General features: G+C 28.1%; 1 protein-coding gene across 6 annotated transcripts in view; it reads left to right on the top strand.

Moving 5' to 3' along the window:
* tn (thin) overlaps positions 1-19359 on the top strand; it is a 167231-nt gene that overhangs the window by 52945 nt on the left and 94927 nt on the right. The gene's annotated exons all lie outside the window — the stretch shown is intronic.

Raw genomic sequence — 19359 nt, forward strand, 5'->3', positions numbered from 1 at the left:
TCAAAATATGCATACTGCATGTTTATTTCGTGATAAAGTTATTAGTGCCATTTTAATTTATATATAATTTTTTTTTGGTTACGTATAGTTTCTATATTTATGCTTAATTAAAAAAGTTTTTTGGTTGGTGGCTCGAAAGTATGAAGGCATTAGTTTGGTTTTTTTAATTTAAATTTAAATAAAATTTTTGGAAAAATTAAATGTTTTTTAAATATGTAGTTATATTAATAACAAGTTTCAGCAAAGTCGTTAAAAACGTGTGTTACTAAGACTTTTGTATTAGTTGAATAATAAATTCAGAATAAATATTCAATTTGTTATCTAGCTTTTTTTCTGGACATTTTTACAATATAAATTGATTCAAAGTATTGACCATAATTAGCTATAACTTTTTTCCAATTTTCTGGCAACATATGGATTCCGCGCCCAAACAATTGCTTATCTTTGAGACCAAGAACGAATCAGGCCAATTTCGGTTACTCTGTTCTTAAGTGAAGCCTATCGATCGAAACAAATAGTAATCGAACGGGGCAAGGTCTCGACTATAAGGTGGATGAGGCAAAACTAGCCAACCACTTCTTTCTAAATAGTTTTAAACAGATATTGCAACATGTGGCCGAAAATTGTCATTATGGAATATTACGGTTTCATGTCTGGACTGGTCGCTTTAAACGAATCAGTTCCGTTCTATATAGTATTACTACTATTTTTAAGTGAAGTGCATTTAAGATTCGACACAGCCTAATTGTTTTACATAAAAATTTAATTTTCATTTTTTATGCAACATGATCTACCTGTAAATTTGCAACAAAATTTCTGAACAGTTTTTGACAGTTTTTTACACATTTTTGTTTTCAAAAATAAAATAAAGTAATTACTCTTACTTTTCCATTTATTGATTTTTATGTTGTTCTGTTTTATTTATAATGCAAAACTGCATATAAATACTTGCTTTGTTCAAAAGTAAGTAATTTTGACAGGTTTAATAAACAAATTAAATCCATTTAATTTTTGAATGCACAAAATATACTACTATTTCAGCAGTTAGTAAAAAAAAATAAATTATTTTTCTTGCTTGAATTGTGATAACACGGAGCTACAAAGAAGAGAAAAAGTATTTATAGGCCAGTTATGAACCGATTTGAATGCCTTTTTAACTCTGATATTCCAGAAAGTATTTCCCAAGATCTAAAATAATTCTCCGTCATCTAAAATAGCTTTTTTACTGAAACACATTTAACCCATATTATCATGGAAGTCCAAAATACTGTTGAAAGAAATATATATAAATGAAACTATAGATATTGTAAAACTACATGATTATGATCAAATTAAATTCCAAAGCCTTTTCCGAACGATTTTTTTTGGAAATTTAAAAAAAAAAATATTTTCTTATAATTATTTTGGTTATTAATTCCGTAGTTTTGTATTATTAATGGTGTAATTATTATGAGAAATTTCTTTAAAAACTTTTTTTCGATGTCTTCCAATCAGGATGAAATTTGTACCACGCACAGTGGTATGAGAATAAAAAAATAGGGAAATAAATCTGTAACTTCTAAACCCTTACGCCGATTTGAATGAAATTTTTCATGCGCAAAGAGGAAGTGTAGTCGAGTTTAAGTTTTGAATTTGGACCTCATGACCCACCAGGAGCGGGACCAGGGGTTCCCAAAGTAGGACACCTCGGGTATGTTCAATTTTTAAAATGATTCTATTTCTTCGTTTGTATTCCGATTTAAAGAAAAATACGCATTTGAAAATTGAATTTTAAACATTTTTACCCATCCTTCACCAGGTTTTTGGTGACCGCGGTTCCAAATATTCTCCGATTGTATCAATTTTAAAAATCATGACTGAGTCCGAAGTTACATGCATTTGAATATAAAAAAATTAAAAAAGCGATTTTTTGCAATTTTTTTGGGAAAAAAGTACTTTTATTCTTTTTAAGTTATCTAAAAATTTTCTAAGAGGATGTATAATGAGTTTATACTTTTTGAAAAGCTAACTTTACGCTAAATATTTTAAATGAAAAAAACATTTATAATTTTTGATACCGACGGGATCAGGTCCATTCAAAAAATGCCTATTTTTTTATGTAAAATTCAACTTTAGGGAAAAAATTCTCAAATCGCATACTCGAAATCAAAATATAGTAACCTAGTTTAGATGGCCCAATAAGTTCTTAATTATCTTGTAAAGGGTTCCGATAACCCCACCCATATTATGGATATTAGAGCCAAAAAACGAAAATCCCATTTTTGGGATTTTTCAAGATTTTTTTGGGAATTGCGGGATACTTGCTAACAAATTTCAAAATTTGTTTTTATTTTTCCATTTTAAATAGAAAAATCTACATAAATGTGAAATTTCATTAAAAAATATTCATAAATAAAAATTTTATTTCAATTTGCAAAATTTGTATCTATGCCAAATTCAATAAAAAGCATTTTTTGTCATATTTTTCAAAAAAGTATTCTATGAATTTTTTAATTGTCAAAAGTTATATACATTTTAGAAAAGTAGACAAAATTTCCTATCCATTGATATATAATATGTCTACATTGTCTTTTTGACGTGGCAAATTAATTAGGGAAAACTTAACAACTCGCTGAGAATTTACCTAACATAGAAATTCATAAAAAAGCATGTTGCCTACATAATAACATTTTTATGAATGTAAATAACAGTGCTAGGTAAATTTAGATATTTTCCTTGAAGACCTATTTGGTCGCTTAGTGGGATGCGACACAAAATATAAATTTTTTGATTTTTTTTTTCAAAATCTAAAATTTTTTTGTTTATTTTTTTTTTTCCAAAATGGTCTTATTTTTTGCTCAAAAGCAAGCATAGATATTTTCCTTAAAGACATATTTTGCCGTTTAGTGGGATGCGAGTGTGATATCTATCAAAATAAATGTTTTGTAACTAAAAACATAACATTTTTGACTTTTTTTTGCAAAATCTTAATTTGTTTTTGCTCAAAAGAATGCTTATGTTCATTCCTTTAAGAGGTTTTTGGTCGGTTAGTGGTATGCGAGTGGGATTTCTATCAAAATAAATATTTTGTAACTCAAGACATACAGTTTTTTACTTTTTTTTTGCGAAAGTGATTTTATAAAGGGGTGGCCCTTAATAAAAAAAAGTTAGATTTTTCTCAGCCTCACCCCCCAGTTTGGTGAATTTTGGTAAAAACATCATCCTCAAAAAATTTTAGATAAAACGGTTGGGTTTAAGACGTTCCGCAAGCCCGCTAAAGTTTTAAGTTGCATTTACAAGGGGAACAAATGTAGCCATTAACAAATTACTTTTGCAATTTAATTTGAAAGAATTGAAATGTGTACGTAATTATCGTTCTAATGAGATATAAAAGAGAAAAATGTGTTAAAAAATGTAAAAGTTATTTAAAATTCTCCAGGCCATTAACGTATCTCAGGCCACTAGAACAAGAAATATAGGAACAAAATTTACATATTTTGAGAAATATTTAAATAAAATCTAATTCTGACTTAAAATATATCCATATTTACTTGTATATGAGTTTTTGTATTTGTAGGATACCGTTAAGCTATTCGCAGGCATGACCAAAAAAAAATAATTTTTTTAACTGCAGTTTCAAAACTCCATTTTAAATTTTTTAATAATTTTGTTCAACAAATTTCAAATGTTGTTGATTATCTCATGTGGGATTTATTGAGATATAATAAGGAATAAAAATGTGACAAAAGTATATCTATATCTACAAAAACAAATTATTTGGCCATATTTTGACGAATAACCTCAATTTCCTTAATGCTATGAATTTTAAGTAAAACCTATTCAGAATATTATACCTCAGATAATTCTAAATATACTCTGAAAGTTTTACTAAAATTGGAAAATGTTAAACATTAAATCGTGAAAGTCAAAGGTAAAATTTTTCAATATTTGGAATCTCTAATGGAAAAATAGCAACATTTTATATATTTTTGGGACGATTTTGATGAAACTTAAGAAAAATATAACATGAAGTCTAGTATTTATAATAACAGCACAAAAATGGAAATTAACCCTTAATGGCACATTGTAATTTTATTTTGACCATTTTTGATTCTTTGTGTTTGTCTAAGCTATGATATTTTTACAAGTAAGTTTTGAGTGTCTGCAATTCTCATTCGATCTTTATGTTTATTTGTATAATATCTTTAAATTTTCTAAAGCGAATAACAATAAACAAAATATCTTAAAACTAAAACATATTAAAAGAAAATTTTCTATTCCCATAAATAATTTTTTTTTTTTTTACTTTAGCTTTAAGTTTAGTTTTAAGTACACCATTAATTAAATTTTCAAATTATGTTGTGCTGGGAGCAAGCACCACACTCTATTATAAATAAATTTTTTTCTTAATCGGACAAGTTTGTTGCTGTGAAACAATATATTGTATTAAAACAACACATTATAATTTTAAGTTTTCTTATATTCAGATCCATTATACCTATAATATGTATGAATATTTAAAAGTCTCAAATAAACTTAACTTATGATATGATTTCATTGTATCATAATATGATGATAATTGGGTCATATTATGATTACATATGACAATGATGTTATGACTATATTTGATTATAATATGATATTTTTTGAGACTAATAATGATCATAATATGTTTGGACTACAACACTGTGTGTAATTTTTTGAGTCTTGGAAATATAACTATATACGGACACCACTACGTGATAAAAGACCAAAAAAAAAGACACCACTACAAGATAAAAGGCCAAGAAAAAAAGACCCGTGTCTTCCAAAGTCATGCACTTTTGGGGCCTCGGTGTCATTTTTCGGAATTTTGATTTACCCTCTGAGGCATAGTTGTAGCCCTTGTCATAATTAACAAAAATTGTGAACATATAAAATCAAAAAAACTTCATCTTCAAGATCAAAATCGCAAAAAGAAATTCGAAATAAATTTTTTTAAAGCCGCCTAAAAGTATGCTTTAATTTATAACAATTTAGTAGTTTTTTAGTTTTTTCCTACTAACTTATATTGACCTACCTAAACGGTGTTAAGAATTATTCCTAGGAAGTTCATATGTTCTAGAAAGTTGTTTATTGAGATCTTGGGTAAATTTTTGTAGTTGATTGTTTCCTTGAATTTTGAACGGTTTGCTACCTATGGACCTGATTAGGGGAAAAAATGTAAAAAAAATCGATTTTTTTAAGTTTTTTGCGATTTTGATCTTGAAGATGAAGTTTTTTTGATTTTTTATGTTCACAATTTTTGTTCTATAACTTTGCCTCAGAGAGTAAATAAAAATTCCGAAATGTTTGCAAGATATGAGCCAGAGAAAATTATCACTTTTTTCCAAAAAAAAAACTTTGGGGGCTCATAAAAAAATTGCATGACTTTGGATAAAACTGGGACACACGGGTCTTTTTTTTACTGTTATCACGTAGTGGTATCTGCATATGATTATTTTTATCATAAATCTTATCATAATATGATGTTGATAGATTATGTTTACCACAACCATGTTTTTTCTCTGCTTGTATGGTGGTGTAGGTTATAAAGATTGTGAATAATTTCAGTTGATCATCAACAAATTATATTAATTATTTAATAACATTTATAATTTTATTCTGTGGATGAAAGCAGCGGGATTATTGAATAGTTTTTATTTTTATTTTGTAGCACAGTGTTATTTATTAAATATTTAAAATGTTATTTTACTTTATGATTGTTGATTGATTTTGTATTTTTGTGCAATGTATGATAAATTAATTTGTATATAAATGTGTTGGGTATTTTTCAGTAGTGATGAAATAAAAATATTTGTTTTGGTATTTCAAATTTCAAAGGAAGATAAATAAAATTAAAAAAATACTCATATATGTATATTTATTCATACAGTTTTTAACACACATAAATATACTTTCAAAATTGAGGTTTTTGATTAAATGATTGTGGGTTTTTGACAGCACAGTTGTAGTATAATTAAAAAAAAGAAATATATAGAAAGATTAGTTTTTTTAATATTAAGGGAAATTATTTCGGCGAATAGAGTTGGTAGTTTAGAATTATAATTTAAGTGAAAGACTGTTTTTTTAACTTTTAGTTCCTCAACAAAAACAGTATTTTTTAAAATTTCCTTGAAACTGAACAATATTAACTAGTTTAAGGAAAAATTGGGTAATCTCCTGTTTAAATTTTTGTTAAATTTTCAATTTAAACGTTTAACTAAGTGAAATTTATTCAAACATTTTATCAACGTTATACGTTTATCTTTAGATTTTTTGCTTAGCCTTCTTTTGAATGATTTCAACAAATGTCTGCTTATCCCCTGCAATGTTGTTTGTACTTTTCTTTTGTTTTTCTTATTTTTTTTTTAATATATACATATTAGACTTTATTTCCTTATCTATTTGAATTGATTTATTTGTATTTTCTTTTGTTTTTCTAACCTTGATATTGTTAAGCGAGCACAAATAAAAAATAAATCTTTTTTTCCTCTTGGTGTTTGTATTTATGTGCCGGTTACTAATACTTTAAGTGAAATGACAAACAAATACAAAGTTTATCACTTGTGTTGTTCCTACCGGAAGTTTTTTATTTAATTTTTATGTACATTTTGGCACAAACTTGTGAAATTTATTTAATTTTTTTCTTTCATTGATTTTTACGAGCAGTTGGTATGAATGAAGAAAAGGAAGCTGTAGCAGATAAAGATTTAAGTTGATTCGATTGTAATGCTCTTAATGTGAATGAGTAGTAGTAGTGGTTGATGGTCATGAAATAGTTACGTTAAAATAATAGTATTTTGTAGTTTTGTTGGCAAAAGAAATAAATTTTCAACTATTTAAGGTTTGAATGATAAATAAATAAAAAACATGCAATGACGTATAATTAATATTAATTATTTGTACAACAAGTATACGCCCAGTGTAACTAACATGTGAAAGTGATTGTTTGATGTTTCAAAGTTTTCGAACAAAAATTACTTCAATTACACCCTTATGAATGAAGCTTGGTTTTTTAAAAGATGCCATTTGTAATTGTTTAGTTTTAGAAATATAAAAAGTAAAAAATCGAAACATCCGATAGCGTATGATTATTATTTATTATTTTTCCAACAAGTATACGCCCAGTGTGGCAAAAAGTTGAAAGCTCAAAATTAAGCTTGGTACATGTAGAATTGTTTAGTTTTAGAAAACATTTTTTAAAATTTCTTCCAAAAGTAATGATATGGATAGCTTAGTGAGCAAATGAGCTAAGTCCACTTTAGATTTAATACAAAATGTTAGAATAATAGGAAATAGACAGTTTTGTTAAAAACCGAATCTTATATATCCTTCACCAAACTATATTTTAAAATAAAAATTTTAAATATTTTTGGGGAAACAAAATTTGAAAAAAACTTTTTTTTTTTCAAAATAAATAAAAATTTGAATTTTTTTTTTCAAAATAAATAAAAATTTTAAATATTTTTGGGTAAACAAAATTTAAAAAAAAATTTATTTTTTTTTGATTTCAAAACTGTTTTTAATTTTTTAAATTTATTAGTGAAAAAAATTTATAATTTCGTTTTTGGAAAATAGTATTTTAACAATTTCATATTACTTTTTGCTTTATATTGCAATAATAAATATTTCCCGCTAAATATATGTCAAAATTAAGTATTCAAAATACATGCAACATACGTCATTAAGTATTGTTTTTCTTTTAATTTTTTTTTTTATCAATTTCCACATGCGTCATTTCAATAATCTTAACATTTGCATACATCAGTCATACATAATGAGCACAAATTTCCATAATCACATCAAGCTTATTAATTTGTTTTTCAGTTTTTTTTTTTTGCTTCTTTATGCATTAAATTGTTTTTGAGTTTTTTTTTCCGATTCTTCTTTATGCTAAATTGCAAAATTAAAGGAGATCAATTGATTATTTTAATTAAGTTCTTGTAAGAAAATACAATACATAAATAAGTATCTATGTAATGCTGGTATATTGGAATTCATTAAATTGTATTAAAATGAAACAAAATTTATACAAAAACAATATAAATTTTGGGGAAAACTTAAAACTGGGTTGTTAGCTATTTACTATATAAGTACAGGAGTTTATGTGGACTGAGTTCAATTAAACTAGTGCTGCACAGTGGTATGAGAATAAAAAAAAGGGAAATAAATCTGTAACTTCTAAACCCTTACGCCGATTGAATGAAATTTCACATGCTCAAAGTGGAAGTGTAGTCGAGTTTAAGTTTAGAATTTGGACTTCATGACCTAACCAGGAGCGGGACCAGGGGTTCCCAAAGTAAGACACCTCGGGTATGTTCAATTTTAAAATGATCCTATTTCTTCGTTTGTGTTCCGATTTAAAAAAAAATTACAAATACAGAATCTCCTCGTCAACAATACATAAAACAGCTATCAATTATCTCTTATAGCTTAGGAGATATTCGCATTTGAAAATTTAATTTTCAACATTTTTACCCACCCTTTACCAGTTTTTTTGGTGACCGCGGTTCCAAATATTCTTTTATAGGATTAACAATAGATCTATATATCAAATAAAGAAAGAAGAGTTTAAAAATCATGACTGAGTTCAAAGTTACATGCATTTGAATATAAAAAAATTAAAAAAGACGATTTTTCGCAATTTTTTTTTTTGGGAAAAAAGTACTTTTATTCTTTTTAAGTTATCTAAAAAATTTCTAAGAGGATGTATAATGAATTTGTACTTTTTGAAAAGCTAACTTTACGCCAAATATTTAAATGAAAAAAACATTTATAATTTTTGATACCGACGGGATCAGGTCCATTCAAAAAATGACTATTTTTTATGTAAAATTCAACATTAGGAAAAAAATTCTCAAATCGCATACTCGATATCAAAATATAGTAACCTATTCTTAAGGTTCTTAATTATCTTGTAAAGGGTTCCGATAACCTTGCCCTTATTATTGATATTATAGCCAAAAAACAAAAAAATCCTATTTTTGGGATTTTTCAAGATTTTTTTGGGAATTGCGGGATACTTGATAACAAATTTCGAAATTTGTTTTTATTTTTCCATTTTAAATAGAAAAGTCTACATAACTGTAAAATTTCATTAAAAAATATTCATAAATAAAAATTTTATTTCAATTTTAAAAATTTGTATCTATGCAAAATTCAATAAAAAGCATTTTTTGTCATATTTTTCAAAAAAGTATTCCATGAATTTTCTAATTGTCAAAAGTTATATACATTTTTGAAAAGTAGACAAAATCCTCTATCCACTGATATATAACATGTCTAACTTATGTTTTTTACGTGTCAAATAAATTAGGGAAAACTTAACAACTCGCTGAGAATTTACCTTGTGGCTAGCACTGATATTTACATTCATAAAAATGTTATTATGTAGGCAACATGCTTTTTTATGAATTTCTATGTTAGGTAAACAAAATTAAAAAAAAAATGTTTAATTTTTTTTAAAAAAAATTATTTTAATTTGTCAGTAAAAAAAATTTCTGTAAAATTTTTTTTTTGAATTTTTAAATTTTTTTTAAATTCCAGCTTAAAACTTAAAAAAAAATTTTCAAAATAATTTTTTTATGTCAAAAATTTTTTATAAGAAAAAAAGCCAAATGGTGACAAGTTGTTCAAAATCAGATAACTTTTATCTCATTTCATTTGGGTCGAAGTAGCAACATTTAAAAAAATTAATGGTGAAATTTTCGGGATTTGTTTTTTTTAATGGGGAACAAATTTCAAATATTTTAAAATTAAAAAAAAAATTTTTAAATTTTTTTTAAAAAAAAAATATTTTAATTGTCAGTAAAAAAAAATTAAAATTCCAGCATAATAATAATTTTTTAACATTTTTTTTAATTTATTAGTAAAAAAATTTTATGTCAAACATTTTTTATAAGAAAAAAAATTTTTTGGTGAAAAAAAATTCGGGGTAAAAAATATTTTCCCGATTTTGACCAATTGTAGTATACTGTATCGGGATATTAAGAGACTGGTCTAGTCTAAAGACCTGATTCCGAAACAAGTTTGGCAAACAATTTTCAAATGTTTGTATGAAAATCACTCAGTTTTAAAATAATTTTTGAAAATTTTTCTATAGAAAAATTTTAAAATTGTTTTCCATTCGTATTTCTGAATCAGGCCTTAAAACATTTCTGGAGTCTTTTTTTTTTGTCAATTAAATCTTCAAATTTGTGGCATTTTAAACTGATATTAGTTAGATTGATGTCAGCCCTTAATTGTAGGAATATAAGTATGTATGTTTATAATAAGTATTGTGAATATATATGTATAAGTAGTAACTGTGTCAAACACAAATATTAAATGTTTGAGACTACCCAGCAGTTACGAAAGTAGTCAATGTATCCTTTATAGACAGAAATTGTCACTAATGTCTGATTGCTTGGATTCCTTCACTTTATATATTTTGGGTCATTTGAAAGTGTGGTTACTTTCTACATCCCATGTAATCTAGAGTGATGACAATTGCCACTTATGTGTCTCTTAGTAATCTAGAGTGTAGTCACTGTAATCGCTTATTTTGAGTCGAACTTTTTTGTGAGTAATTCTTACAAACATGTTTTATACTTCGTTTTGCTTAAGTATACTGATATTCCATATAAACTAATGCGAAGTCAATTGTCACTTTAGTGTCTCTAAGTAACCTAAAGTGTAGTCATTTTAAACGTTTGTTTTCTACTACACTTTAGAAAGTAGTAAGTTTTCCCACCAGAAATGATTTATTTTAGAGTTGTTGGATGAAGGTTTGTTTACAAGGAAGTGGTTATTGGGAAGTCTATAACAGTCCAATACGTTGATTACTTCGGATCAGCTATAAGGTAAAAAGTAGTACACTTATTATGTGGACGTGTTGAAATAACTAGTAATGTAGCTATTTATGTAAGTAGTTGTCACTCTAAATACTAGGTAAAATCACCAGTTCGGGATAGTCTCCTAGAACTGCTGGGTTGTGTGGCTATGTAATTTGTACGTGTGTTCATTTTAATACACTTCATTAGACAAATATCAAAAAAGGTTTTTTTTTTTTTGTTGACGAAAATCACAAATCCGCATGATTGGATTCTATTTCACTGTTTTGTTGTAATCATACAAACATACATATTATGTATGTAAGGATGTAGTAACCAAGTGTGTGACTAAGGATATATTAAGCTCAGTGTTGCCAGTTTAGTGTTTACGATAATTTTTGGTTATCCTTTAGCCTTTCTTTAACATAGTTTTCATAGATAATATCTATATCAAATTAAATGCATTTAAATTTTTTCTTCCTCACAATTTGTTTTTTTCATCAAATTTTCTTTTTTAGCTCTTTGCGGTAAAGTGGTCACTTTTCTAACCACCTTTTCTAGAGTATTTAAAATATTTTTATTGACATCTATTGGCATTTTGCTAAACAATTAAATTTTTTTAAATTATCGTTTTGAATGCCAACCGCCATGGTGGTTAATAAACTAACCACCCCATTCTGTAAAATAATGGTGTGGTTAATAAACTAACCACCCCATTCTATAAAAGATTTTAACTGTATTTTTATTTTTTCTTATTTTGCATAATAAATGAACCTTAATTAGAGTAAAAATGCAAATGTTTTGATTGTAAAACTTATAAACATAAAACACATTTGGTGAAAGATACACAGAGAAAACAGAATCGTAGTAGCAACCGAATTTGATGCCAATCGAATGATTCTGTCCTAGTGACCGTATTTTACAGTTGTGGCTACACAAGTTTAGAATGGGTAACAAAAGCTTGGTTGCTTCAACCGAAATTCTTCTTTATCAACTGACTTTCTATTAATAGAGTCAATAAATTCTATGTGTGCAACCGCAATATTCATTTGGCTACAAAATCGTTTGCTACTACGAATCTGTTTTCTCTGTGTATATTTATAAGGTTTGCCACAGACGACTCTTACTTGTTTAAGTCAGAATTAGTTTATTGTTTTAGTAATACCCGGCAACACTGATTGAGTACAAAAACCTAGTGTACCTATATTGTATTTTTGTTAATCCTAGTACAAAAAAATCTCCCCCCAAAAAAAGCGATTTATGTTTCATATACAAACATATTTACTTATATATAAATTGAACTTAATTTTTGATGTTGCTTGCCATTTTCTGGCTGTTATTTTTGCTGTTACTGTTGATTGTATTGAAATTAATATTATAGTCAGGTGACATATACTCAAGACTTGCTCAAGTAAACTTGACGTGTGTAAACCAGCATTAAGGGATAGTGTAAGCGCTACACAAATATCGTAAGGTGGAGAGAAAACGTAGCTGTCAACCTCTGCCTTGCAAAATACATTATTTAAGTTTGTTGAATTCCTATTTAGAAGCGACTTTGTACATGATTTGTTCTATTGCATTAAATACAGCAACCCAGTACACGGCTACAAATGCCGCTAGCAACAATTGTCGCCGTATAGTCAGCTACTTAGTTATTTTGAAATCGGCAGCAACATGTAGCTAGCTGACATTGTTGTTCAAATACATATTTCGATATTCTGCTGACGTGAAAGTGTTTAATTTATCGACAAAGCAACAATAAGTAAATTTCGCTATCAAAAATTTGTTGAAAAATTTTATCTTTCTTTTAGTTGAAAACAATATTATGCATTTTTGGGGCCACCTTAATCTCTGCTATATTTATATTTATATATATTTACATAACCAAAAATCTTCCTTGAATCTACACCCACATTCTAGTATCACATACATATTTGTTAAGAGATTTTTTTTTCGGGGAGGAAAGTTCTTAGTATGAAGCTTAAAATATGATTATATATTCTGCATCATAGCACAAATCAAATGAAATTGAATGCAAGTAAATTTATGACTAAGTTGCCAATTTTAATGTAAGTTAGTTTTTCAGAAAAGCAAACAAAAAAGAAATTCATACTAACTTTACATACAAATATTTACTTGTGCAAATAATATTTAAATACATATACGAAGTAAGAAGCTTAATCCAATGATGGCAAGCATAAGGGCACGTTTTCCTTATTACTGCTTTGAAATTCAGCAAAACAGTTATTCAAAGGATTATTAGTTACATGTATGAGCCAGTGATGGTGAAAGTGTGCCAAGTCAAGAATTTTGATAAATTTTTTTGGTTTTGTGTTACTTAGAACTACCACACAAAGGAAAATCTAAACAAAATGGATTAATTTCAAAGCAGTGTTCGGCATAGTGTTCTCATAGTTAACAGGTACCGAACTCGATCGGCTATTTACATGTAAACAACATAAATTATAACAATATTTATAAAATATTAGAAGCTAAACCCCCATATTCCTAATAATGATACATTTGGAAGTTGTTTATGAATATGGGCGAATATCTTTATACTAGTGATTTGCTTTGTAACGTTATATTAAATTCAATATCTTCTAATAATGATTCAGAACTAATTTATATCTTTAGTACATATTTACGATCAGCATTTTCGAATAATACTCTTGTGCTGCAGCATATTACACCAGTTTGTTGAGGGATTTGCTGGGTTATCTTTTTATGCAAGTAAAATATGTACTTACTTTTGTTTAACTGTTTCTTTATTTTTATACATATATGTATGTACATTAGGCTGTTCCGATTTATAAGAAGCCGAAACATTTTTTCGATCATTCATTTGAAAATTCCATTTCTGAACATTTTCGTCCATTTTTGGTGAGCTGGATCATATTTTTTCAATTTTAATTTTTTTTTTCAAAAATAATTTATGACAAAAAATTTTTTTGATGAAAAAACAAGTAAGAAAGTATGGTCGGTCAAGCCCGACCATATAATACCCTACACTAATGGTGTTTTCTTTTCTGGCGTAAATGATACATTTTTTCTGCCTTTTACCCTTCTTTGTGTTCTTTTCTGAAAAAAGTGTAGTTTGGTCGTGTTCTTTTCTAATACTGTTGCCATAAATCCCTGAATATATGCAACATGTTTCACCCTCAATTTTAACAAAGGGTTAGAAATGCACCACTTTTTATGTAAGCAAAAAGTATAGTTTTATAATATTTAGAAGCTACATAAAAGAAAAGTGCATAAATGGTAATGATTTTTGTTCTATTGTGATCGTTAAAAATGCGACACATTATGAGGATATGAGTAACATTTAATAAATGGTACAAAATATATAGGCAACATTTTGTGTCAGAAAAAAAAACACCATAAGTAAAAGAGCGAAAACATTTTTTTTTTAAATTTCAATAATATATATTTTTGAGTGATTTTCGGAAGTGGGCCTTATACGGGAGCTATGACCAATTATGGACCGATCACCATGAAATTAGGTCGTGTGATTTATGTCTGAAAGTTTACTATTTTGAATTTTGTGAGTATACCAACCTTTTTAAGCGATTTATGCACGTTAAAGTGATTTTCGGAAGCGGGTCTATATGGGAGCTATGTCTAATTATGGACCGATCGTAACAAAATTTGATGACATGAATTTTGTATATATAAAACTTATTTGGAGCGGAATTTGTAGAGATACATATATAAATTGAACATTTATGACCGATAAAATCCAATTTCGGAAGGACATTTGTATGGGGTCTAGGTGAAATAATGGACCGTTTTCAGCCAGTTTCAATAGGCTTCATCCTTTTGCCGAAAAAATAATATGTATCAAATTTGATCGAAATATCTTCAAAATTGCGACCTGTACTCTGCGCACAAGGTTTACATGGACAGCTAGCCGACCAGCCAGCCAGACGGACGGACGGACATCGTTTAATCGACTCAGAAAGTGATTCTAAGTCGATCGGTATACTTCAAGGTGGGTCTTAGACTAATATTTTTGGGCGTTACAAACATCTGCACAAACGCATAATACCCTCCCTCTGGTGGTGTAGGGTATAAAAAGTCGGGTTAAAAAATATTTTTCCCGATTTTGACACATTAGGTAGTTCCAACTTGCTATAGCCTTATATACATCGTTGCATTGAATGGACTTTAAAATATCTATCATTAGATATCCATATTGTCTATATTAACGACTTAGTAATACAGTAAAATTGGTAAAAAATCGAGGTTGTCCCGGTTTTTTCCTTATATCTCAGCCATTTGTGAGCCGATTTTGTCGAAGAATTCCCGATATATTGTTGTACACAGAAAAAATTATATTTAAATCCAAACATTTATCACATATTGAACTGGTTTCAATTATTTTATAATTGAATCAAGTATTCATGTGCTCAAAAACAAAATTTTCTGATATTTTCTATTGAATTTTGAGTTTTGAATTTAATAATTTTGACAATTGAATATACAATTTTCGTTATTGGTTGAACTTTAAATACAAAAATTATTTAATAAATATTTTTTTCAATTACGAAAATTATCTATTCAATAATTTTTGTATTTAAATTTCAACAAATAACGAAAATATTATATTCAATTGTCAAAATTATCATATTCAAAACTCAAAATTCAATAGAAAATATCAGAAAATTTTGTTTTTGAGCACATGAATACTTGATTCAATTATAAAATAATTGAAACCAGTTCAATATGTGATATATATTTGAATTGAAACGGTTTAGGAAATAGTTTTTTTTGTGTACGAATCATGTATGTAAGTTATTTGGGGGCTACGGAAAGTTGATTTCAACATACAGAGGGACAGACGGACATGGCTATATCGACTTCACTATATATAACGGTCCAGAATATATATACTTTGTGGGGTCGCAAATGAAAAATTAAAAACGCAGAAATTACAAACTGAATAACAAACTTATATATAAATTTCCATGCGTATAACGTCCTAAAATTTCGAGCCGACAATGGCTCAAATTCAAGAAACCTATTTTGACAGCTAATTTTTAACGGTTGGTCCATAATTAAACATAGCTCCTAAATAAGGCTTACTTCCGAAAATCACTTTAACGAGCATAGATTTCTTATCCAAAAAACATTCAACACAAATAAGTTTAATAAAGAAATCACGCTACCAAATTTCATGGCCATCAGTACAAAAGTGGTGTAACTTACAATTTTTGTTTGTTGCTGTTCTGGTGTTACATACATACTACCCTTGCATTACCATATATCAATATAAAGTTAAGTGAGCCACCTTTTGGTAATCAAAAGGAAATGGAACTCAACAAATCGTTTTAGCACTTTGTTATTTTAACAAAGTAATAGAGCAAAAGTGGTGTAAGTTATACCCACCCCTAAGTAAATGGTTACACCACTTTTGCTCTGATAGCCTCCCATGAAGAATTTACAATAGATGACGTATCTTTTGAACGCGGTTTTTGTTTTTAATAACTAATGTGTCATTTTGAAGGGTACATATCTGTCATTTATTATCAATTAGTTATTGAATATTGTAGTGGAAATAACAAAGTTTTTGTTTGCTTTGAAAATGCAGAGTTTTGTACCAACAAAGCGTTATATGCGGGAAGTTTTGCTTTACTACTTTAATTTGAAAAAAAGTGCCGCTGAAGCACACCGAAAGCCAAAGATCGCCCAGGCCAGACTAAAAGGTTTGAAGACCAAGAATTGGAGGCATTACTCAACAAGAGCTTGCACAATCATTGGAAGCTACTCAAACAGTAAATTCAAAAAGTTTGCGAGCAGCAGGATTCATCCAAAAGCAGGGAAATTGGGTACGATACAAATTGAAGCCGAGAGAGAGACCTTGAAAGATGATTTTGCATATCCGAAATGATGCTTGAAGGCTGTAAAAGAAAATAATTTTTGCAACGATTTATTACTTGCGATTTGAATTTGGTGAGAGGAACACGGTTCTATCTATTATGAGCTACTGAAATCTGATCAGACCATCACATCGAATGCAACTGATTCCTTTGAAGCGACCATTTGCGTAAAACGCTCAGAATATGCTGCCAGACATGAAACTATAATATTTCTTCATGACGACTATCGAGTTGGAAAGTTTTACCTCACCCTCCTTATAGACCAGATCTTGCATTCGCGCCGATAATGAACGGATCATGACCTCAAAAGATGAGCAGTTCTTTTGGCTCGGAATCACTATGTTGCCAGAAAGATGGCAAAAGGTCATAGCTAACAATGGAAAATACCTTGAACAATTTTGTATTGTACAAATGTTTTCAAATACTGGAATTCAAGTTGAAAGCACATGTAATGCTAGATTTTAATTATAGTCAAGTAGAAAGGGAACATAAATTCAAGCCATATGTTTTTTGTTTGAAAAATATTTAATTTTTTCAAATATATTTCAAGTTTAAACTTAGCAATAACTCAATATTTTGTTGGGTATCCCTTATTTATTATAACTGCTACACACCGACGATGCATTGAACCAATTAAAGAGTCAATGGTCTCGTTTGAAATATTTTGACATTCCCTTATAACCGCCTCCGATAAATCTTCATTCCTGGTGTAATTTTGGGTCCGTATTTTACGATCTACAATTTCCCATAGATTTTCTATGGGATTGAGATCTGGCGATTGGGCAGGCCACTTCAAAACACGTAACTCGTTGGATTGTAACCACTCGGTGACAACCCTAGAGGTGTGTTTCGGGGCGTTGTCGTGTTGGAATCTCCAAACTAGGGGCATATTTTCCTCAGCGTATGGATACATAACATCGTTTAATATGGTTCTTTATCCTGGTATCTATGGTATGGTATCTTTTATAATATGAATTGGGCCCATATCTTGCCTTGAAAAACACCCCCATACCATAGTATTGCCACCGCCAAACTTTACAGTCTTATTTGTGTACTTTGAATCTAATCTTTTTCCCTTTGGTCGTCTTACAAATGTTCTCCCATCACTGCCTCTTAAATTGTATTTGGACTCGTCGGAAAAGAGGACAGTATTCCATTTCTGTATCGACCAGTTTAAATGATCCCTGGCAAATTGTAGACGAGCAGAACGGTTCTTTTTAGAAATGAGTGGTTTTTTCAGAGGACGATAACAACCAAGACCAGCCTCATTTGCCCTGCGACTAACTGTTCGGGTACTTATTTCTAATTTTAGGCTATTAACAGCCTCTCGAGGAGTTATTTTTGGGAATTTCTTGAACTCTCTCGCTATTAAATTATCTTGTCTAGGAGTAGACTTACTAGGTCTTCCACCTAAATGTTGAGTTTTTACAGAACCGGTTTCACGAAATTTCTTTATAATTTTTGAAACTGCTAATTTATTTATTGAATATTTGTCACAGATACTTTTTGGTTTTAAACCAGCTTTAAAATCGTTAATTATTTTACACAAATCTTCACAAATCTTAACTTTAGCCATTTTCGTTAACTTTGAAAAAAAGCAATCTTGCGAAAAACTTAGAAAAATAAATTGTAAAATTACCAGAATTTAAAAATAAAAAAAATAACTGTAAACAGGATGCTTTTCATCGTTCTTTTAAATATTATTCTTCTTTCTTGCAGAAGTTTAAAAGTTTCCATTGTTTTGTCAGTAGCGAAATAGTGAATATTTTTAATTTTGTTCCATTTTTTCAGAATATAATTAATTATGTTGTTTGTTTTTCAGTTAATTTATATAAATAAAACTATACAAGTAAAAAACTAAAAAAAAAAATTTTATTTTAAAAAAATATTTTAAATAGGCTACATATGTAATATTTGGAAAAGTTTCCATTGTTTTGTCAACCACTGTATGTCACATAGAAGATATAAAAAGAAAATTTTGGATAAAATTCAAATTAAAATGACTTTTGAAAAATGAAAAAATAAACACATTTCAGTAGATTTCAGTGTAAATTTGAGCTAAAAGGTCCAATTAAATTCTTACAAAATATTTAAAATCTAAAATTTTTGAGTACAGTTTGAAAAATACGGGTATGATCGTTTCTATCCTTTGATAATAATATGTACTAGATCTAGACTACACTTTTGGAGAAATTTTATCTTAAAACCATATAATAATATTAATTTTGTTTAGAATGTTGTCCAAGTTTTTTGGTAGACCACCTTAATATAAAAATTTCTGCTTACCTCCACAAAAATTTTAAACTAACAGCTTGAATGCATGAGATAATTCTTTTTTATTTAAGTACATTTTGTGTGAATAGATTATGAAGAGGTTTGTCCCATATTTTTCTTTCCCAGAAATTACTTTAAACGAATGTAACACATTTAACATGCCTCATTAGGTGTTTTTTTTTAAAACAAGAGCTTTTTGCAAAAATCAAATAAATTATAAATAATATGATTTATTTTGTAGGATATTGCAATTTATTTTTGGCCAGAATTTTAATCAATTATGTTAAGAGAATTGTTTAAAGGATTTCTAAAAAGAAAATTGGATAATGGTTAAATCAATGGCTTATATATTTTTGTAAAATAAGGGATTAACAATGTATGACAAAAAATCTTTT

The sequence above is a fragment of the Calliphora vicina genome, chromosome 5, assembly GCF_958450345.1.
Source record: "Calliphora vicina chromosome 5, idCalVici1.1, whole genome shotgun sequence".
Classification (NCBI taxonomy): Eukaryota; Metazoa; Arthropoda; class Insecta; order Diptera; family Calliphoridae; genus Calliphora; species Calliphora vicina.